Raw genomic sequence first — 7,429 nt, forward strand, 5'->3', positions numbered from 1 at the left:
CTTTATGAGAATTTTAATTTAACTACTCTGGTATAGTATTTTTATATTAAAAAAACTCTTAAACAAGGAGATAGAATAAAAAAATTTATAAAAAATTAATTATTCATAATGCCAACAAAAAATATTTCTACTTATATATCTAATATCTAAGCCAATAAAAAAAATGTACACAGTGAATCAAAAATGTCGATTTTCCTTACAGACTCACCGAGTCACCGCTAAAACATCCAAAAGTGTTGCAAAGAATCGTCCCATAATCTACAACCCAGAAAAGAACGAAGAATATTGGACTTGTGTCCACACCCAAATACGATTCCACACATTCTTAGTCGTGTCACATAAACAGAAAATATTTTTCTGCCATACTATTTATCTCAAAACTTTTCTTAAATAATTTTAAACGACGAGGTGGTCTATCTAATCATATCTTCCATAGTCTATATAATCATCTAAGCATTGTCGAATTCATTTGATGTCCATGTTTACTGAAGGGACTAAGTTATTATCCAAATATTCTCGCCTAAGTTTAACCGAAAAAGATCATCTGGTGCGATATTCCAAGAATATTTATAAAAGCTACTTCGTAGTTGTTAAATATACAATTTGTAGAAACTTGGTGATGGTATTATAGGTTGTGGGCTTAGATTGATGGACTGTAAACCCAAAATGAGGCCAAATTTTATGTTGCATTGAGAAATTAGTCTTCTTGTCTGCTAGATTTATGGCAGAACATTATTAGATAGATACACAAATAGAATTAATGTCCAACCCTTTAGCGGAAAAGTTCCAACGAACGGGTAAACAATCTAACCGAAAACGCCAAAGGAAAATGTTAACTTTACGGGGGATGAATTTGAACCAAACCGTTTCAATTGAGGACGAAACATTTGATTTACGATCAATTAATTCTCTAGCATCTTTAACCGTAAACGAACCTTCAATAGTAATGGAACATGACCAAACATCGCTACGATCATTAAGAACCGGATTACCAATTTCATTGAAGAGCTCAGTTAACAAATGCTCGTTTCTACTGAAAGGACCCGTTCATATACGTTATAAACGATTCACAATAGTTGATTACATCGTGAGGTACTTGACCTCTATATGATACATTTTACAAACATTGCATTCATTTTTAAAAGACAAACTTTCATTACATCGAAAGTTAACGGCATGCATACCATTTCATAATATGTCCAACTATAATTGACTTAGTAATAATCTTGATGAACTCGGCGACTCGAATGCAACGTCTTTTGAAATATGTCATGAATGACTCCAAGTAATATCTCTAATATGATCAAATGCACGGCGAAAGATTTCTTTCATACCTGAGAATAAACATGCTTTCAAGTGTCAACCAAAAGGTTGGTGAGTTCATTAGTTTAACATAAATAATCATTTCCATCATTTTAATAGACCACAAGATTTTCATTTTCATTTCTCATAAATATATGTCCCATGCATAGAGACAAAAAAAAATCATTCATATGGATTGAACACCTGGTAACCGACATTAACAAGATGCATATAAGAATATCCCCTATTATTCCGGGACATCCATCGGACATGATAAAAACGAATTCGAAGTACTAAAGCATCCGGTACTTTGGATGGGGTTTGTTAGGCCCAATAGATCTATCTTTAGGATTCGCGTCAATTAGGCGTGCACTAATTCTCAAAATTAGTGATGTTCCCTAATTCTTAGGCTACCAAGCAAAAAGGGGCATATTCGGCTTCGATCATTCAACCATAGAATGTAGTTTCAATTACTTGTGTCTATTTCGTCAAACATTTATAAAAGCGCATGTATTCTCAGTCCCAAAAATATATATTGCAAAAGCATTTAAAAGGGGAGTAATGAAACTCACAATCCAATATTTTATAGTAAAAATATTCATACGACGATACTGAACAATGCAGGGTTGGTCTCGGATTCACGAACCTATATCAAGTATATATATTAACACAAAATAGTAATCGAATAAGTTAATATATATTATTATTAATAATATACTTGTTATATTATATGTTATATAGATAAATTTATATTTAATCTATATATTTTATATAAGTAATACTTATAACATTAAATTTTTAATATAGTAATTACTCATTAAATTATTATTTAATATGTAATATTGATATTAACGTAGTTATGTCTTATGTCATAAATATATTTTTATATAGAAAATCTTTATTTGATATATTAATAATACTAATAATAATAATCATAAAAATAATATTAATTATGATAAAAATCATGATAATTCTAATAATAATAATAATGATAATTTTAATAATAAAAATATTAATTTTTAATAAAAATATTAATTTCAATAATAATAATAATAATGATAATTTTAATAATAAAAATATTAATTTTTAATAAAAATATTAATTTCAATAATAATACTAATTTTTAAAAAAATGATAAATTTAAAAATAATGATACTATTAGTGATACTGATAATAATAATAATAATAATAATAATAATAATAACTACACTAATAATACTAATAATAATTAATGATTTTACTAGTAATAATAATAATAATACTATAATTTATATTAATGATAATAATAAAAATCATGTTATTAGTCTTAGTAATAATATTAAGTAATTTTAATTATAATACCAACAACAACAACAACAACAACAACAACAATAATAATAATAATAATAATAATAATAATAATAATAATAATAATAATAATAATAATAATAATAATAATAATAATAATAATATAGGGCTACCTTTAAAAGCTTTTTCCTAAAAAAACTGCCTCAGACAAGGCTCGAACCCGCGACCTCTCGGCTACACACACAAGCCCCTAACCATTCTTCTACAACTCCATTTCAGTTTTAATTCACGATTCAATCCTACTTAACTACTATTTCTTTTTATTCTTCTTCAAATCATCGAACGTCCCCAGTAGCTAAAATTCGTTTAATGTTCCGGCCCATTTAAAAAAACACAAGTGAACGGCCCACTAGAAAAATGATTACTCAGCTCAACATATAGTATTACCGGGTCACGGCCCAAAAAATAAATAAATAAAAGATACAGCCTAACCTGATTCCAGGGTACATGACCCGGTTGTATTAATTAAAAAAAAATTCGCTTTCTGCTTTAATTGATTAGGATCGAGCAACAATAGGACCACTTAGCTTTATTACGTTCCATCATTGAATCAATCATCATCATTATTGTTAAATCACCATCACTATAATAACATCATCATCGATATATTTATAAGCAGGAACTTCTTTGCAGTAGCAGAAAACAAAAAACATGAGCTTTAATATTGATGAGGTGTCTCGGCGGTGATGGTTTAGCAGGTTCACGAAGGACATCAAATTGACGCAGTTGAACTGTTTCATAATAGCGATGGTTGATGATTAGAAGGTAGTGTTAGCTTGTTTAAACGGAAAACAATTTGAAGTAATAGAAGTACTTGATGGTGTTTTTGCGTGGGTTTGATGATGGTGATCAACAAGGATAATGAAGGTTTTGAATTGGTTGTTGATGGGTGTTTGAGGTTAATGATTACAGCGAAAGAAACAGGAAAATACAACAGAGGTAGTCGTTAAATAAGGGTGGTTTTGGTGGTGATTTACTGTAGTTTCAGGGTGAGGTTTTCATTGATGGTAGCTGTAATAAATAATTTCAGTGTGGTGGTGATTTAAATGTGGAGCTCGACAGGAAAGAAGAAAGCAGGTACAGTAGCAAGTGGGTTTCGTTTTGGATTGGTTTTTGGTCGAATAGAAACAACAATAGAATGGTGGCAAGTGGTAATTCAACGGGTGCAGTGAGAGAGGGAGATAGAGAGAGGTCTGATGATGCATGTGGTTTGGTGTTCCAACAAGTAGTCGAGTAGTTTATTAGTTATCTAGGTGGTTGTTTAAATGGTGATGGTTGTTCACGTATAGGTGGAGATGTTGACGAGATAAACATAAACGAAACATAAGGTGGTTCTTGGTGTTGTTGGCGATGGGTTATGGTAGATGATGATGACAACTCGACAGCAGTTTGGATGGTAGTCTCATGGGTGGTGGATGGTGACGAATAGGGGGTAACCGAGGGTGGATGTGGCTGCAAAAACACAAAAGCTGAAGGTGTGGTGATGGGTCTTGTTCGATCTGGGTTCATGATGGTGATAGATTATGTGATGAAACAGAAAGTTAGCGAGTAGTAGCAGTCCCTTACACTTGAACATAAGGCGTGTTTGTACATGGTGATTCTTGAACGTTGGTTGCAAACCGAAACATTTGTAGCGGTGTTTGGGTATGTGTCGATGGGTTCTTGTGGTGTTGGATTTGTAACTGAAGAGACATGGTGGGTGTAAGGGGTGATGGAGGTGATTGTTAGTGGCGTATATAGGTAGTGGCGTTAGAGTGATCGGCGAGGTGAGGTGACTTTTGGTGGTTTAGGGTGGCTTCGTGGAGGACGATGGCTGCAGGTGGGGTGGTGTTGGTTGATTTCACAAGAATAGAGATATAAATATATGGCATGTACTTGTATGTGATATATATTATAGAGTGAGGTGATGATGGGTTATGTTGATAATCAAAACATTATTATCATAATACTAATTCAACTTATGAACCAATTGATTGAAACAAGTGGGTGTATTATTAAAGAAAAAGCAACCAGTAATAAGTAAATACAATTAATATAAGAAAAACGTGGGATTTGTGTTTGTGTGTAAATTAAACGTATTTGCATATGCACCTATATAATTGTGATATAGATAGAGATTGAAAGGAACACCCACTCACATTCACTTATAATAATTAGAGTTTAAAACTACACAAATAGTATAGCCATCATGAATCTTGTCATCTTCTAGTCGACAACCAACTTTACGAATAATAATTCGTACTCCGTTGTTAATCAATGATAGATAAAAGTATTCAGAAAAATCCCGAATGTTTACAGTAATTATCTTTGTTTATTTCAGTCATTATGGCATAAAATTCGATCATTAATTTATTAAATAAAAATTACATTAACTGTCCCTCTCAATTCTGGGTAAAATATAAAAAGTGTTAAAATTTAATATCTAGATCCTAAATACATTTTTAGTAAACCTAAAATTTATAGAACTCATTCTCGTATCACCGTTTATTTTAAAATTACATAAGTTTGAATTTAACTTGTTTAATATCAATCGGAACATCAACCGAGTATTACAATCATTTAATATTTATTTTTAATATACTTTATTTATATATAGAAATATATTTTAAATAATAATTATTATAATATTCTATTTTTATTTTATTAATTTTTAATAACAATAATATATAATACTTCAAATATTATTTCGAATTATTATTTATATATACATACACACATATCTATTTACAATTAATTGTTCGTGAATCATCGAGAGCAGTCGAAGGTCAATTGAATATATGAACATCGTTTCAAAAATTTTGAGACCTAACATTACAGACTTTGCTTATCGTATCGAAAACATATAAAGATTAAGTTTAAATTTGGTCGGAAATTTTCGGGTCATCACAGTACCTACCCGTTAAAGAAATTTCGTCCCGAAATTTGAGTGGGATTATCATGACTGATAATAAATATGTTTTCATGACATATGCGAGTTAGAAATTTGAGTTTTATCATCAGTGAGTAATATAGATAAAACAAATTGATTATGTGAAGAGTACGAGTGATGCTATCATTAAAGATTGAAATGAGAAAAATAAAGATTCGTCTTAACTTTTGACTTAGTCACGATTGATTTCCAGAATTCAAGGGGATTTAAAGAAAATCTTTGAAATCTTAAAGATTTGATTCTTCAACGAATAAGGAAATTAAGATCTATATAATTAAATACGGTGATCTGCCTCGATTACTCTGTCTGATATTTTTATTATAAATTAAACTCTTCTGTTCTATTATTCTCACCTATACTTTCTTAGTTCGTACATCCAAAAGATTGTGAAAACGCTTAATCTAGTCCTAGTCCTTGATATTTTTCTAATTATCATTTTTGTCATTCTTCTTTTCAATCTTCCACCAGAAAAAATCTGTTTACTTCTACTATTACTTTGGGGTGATACTATTCTTAATTCTACCATGTCTTTATATTGCTATTCGTATTAATATTCACGGTTTGTAACCTCCGTGTTGTTATTGGGCTTTATATCTTTCCTTATTTTTCGATGTCTCTGCTTCTGTCTTTCTATAATCATTGACATCTACAGTTAATGCTCTCTCTTATTTGCTGCGATTTATACCCCTATTTCTATTTCGAAGCTTCATGCTTTTATTTTCTCTTCGCAAGTAATGGTCCAGAATTCGTAGGTATGGATTTTCGAATGAACATGACTAATATTCTAAGAGAGAGATTGTAATAGTACGATCTTGATTGGTTAGATTACCAGAATTCAAGAGAAAAGATAGAACTATCAAGAAATTATGTTCTTGATATATTTGAAGATTCGGTAGAATGTAAGAGTCGTGTAACATGGCACATGATGACGTTATGGTCTGTGAATCATCACGTTCCATTAGAAACTCAGCATGACTTACTGTAATATAATCACGTTGATCAAGTGTCATTATATTATACTCATTCATGAATCAATTTCTTTACATTTCTCTAGAATTCATTCATAAATTAAACTTAAATTTTACAGAAGTTTCCAATATAATGAAACACAGGAAGCATGAAGAGGTATATAATTTCGGACGAGAATATTTATGAAAATATCCTCGGAAATATCGAAGATATTTATGATGATATTTTGGAATTTTCAAGTTCGAAGGTTGATTAAGAAAAATTTTACACAAGATTTTAACATGACTTCGGAGCAAGATATTCTCTAAAGATTTCAACGGATTCAGGATTACCTGGATTCTTTGAATATAGGGTATGATCCTTGTATTTGTCCTCGGTCTCCTTCGTGGTTAGCTCAATCCGTTTTTCAGTTCCAACTTTTCTGAGCTTTTCCAACATACTATTCTTTATCATCAAACTTCCGACGATTAAGGTCGTTTACGGTTGCCTACAGTTTTTGCTGCTTCATTCAGCTTTTTCAAAATTCAATGTATTGATTCGTAGGCTGGGTGCTTTTCAAAATTTCAGAATTGAAGATCGTAATTCTAGGAGATAATTGTTATATGTATACGTATAACTGTTGATGTAGAAACACTGCGAGATTCAAAATACTGATTGTTGATTCTCGGTAATTGGTATGGCAATTTTCGTTACAAGGTGCGGATGAGTTCATGATAAGACTTCACTAGATAAATATAGTGATCTGTCGGAGAGATTTAAGCCAAGGAGCAACGAGGTTGCTGGTACGTCTGCTGGTAATATAATGGAATATAAAAGGTTTCCCGGTAACAATGACGAAAAGGGTATTCGTATATATCAAGATTATAATGAAACTAGTCCGAC

The sequence above is a fragment of the Rutidosis leptorrhynchoides genome, chromosome 11 (assembly GCF_046630445.1).
Source record: "Rutidosis leptorrhynchoides isolate AG116_Rl617_1_P2 chromosome 11, CSIRO_AGI_Rlap_v1, whole genome shotgun sequence".
NCBI classification, from domain to species: Eukaryota; Viridiplantae; Streptophyta; class Magnoliopsida; order Asterales; family Asteraceae; genus Rutidosis; species Rutidosis leptorrhynchoides.